This window comes from Penaeus monodon, chromosome 15, assembly GCF_015228065.2.
Source record: "Penaeus monodon isolate SGIC_2016 chromosome 15, NSTDA_Pmon_1, whole genome shotgun sequence".
NCBI lineage: Eukaryota > Metazoa > Arthropoda > Malacostraca > Decapoda > Penaeidae > Penaeus > Penaeus monodon.
The window spans coordinates 25,285,430-25,285,973 of record NC_051400.1 but is presented as its reverse complement, the minus strand read 5'-3'; positions in this window follow the sequence as shown (position 1 = coordinate 25,285,973).

Genomic DNA, 544 nt, shown 5'->3' with positions numbered 1-544 from the left:
TTTATACAACACCACCATATATGCATTGTAGGTCGTAACAATATTAAGGCTTTGGTAATATCCGTTCCTTAACTTAAATTAACAAACACAAAATATCCGAATTTTTCCCTCAGTAGACATTTATTTATGAAATATTAAGGGAAAATAGTCCCGGCGTTTCCCTGTCAAAGAAAATCAGTCAAGTGTGGTGTATTAAGGAACGGATATTTTCCTAGCTTAATATTGTTATGACCTACACCGTTCTATTCATTTAATAATGATATTATTTTTGTTAGTCATGGAGAATGGTTTGCCCTCACAACTAAAACACGTAAGAGTAATCACGCTGTTCGACAACGGGCCGTGTGACCCGGGCCCCCGGAGCACCCTAAAGGGTCAGGAAGGGAGTCGTCAAGTGGGGGCAGTTTCCTTTTTCGGGTAAACGCCCTAGACTTGCCTTCGTACACTCCAAGGCAACGTGAGCCGAACTTGCCCTTGCTACAAGCTGTTGGAAAGGCCGGGAGGTGAGTGCGGTAGCCCCTTTAGCAGGGGAATTTGCTCATAC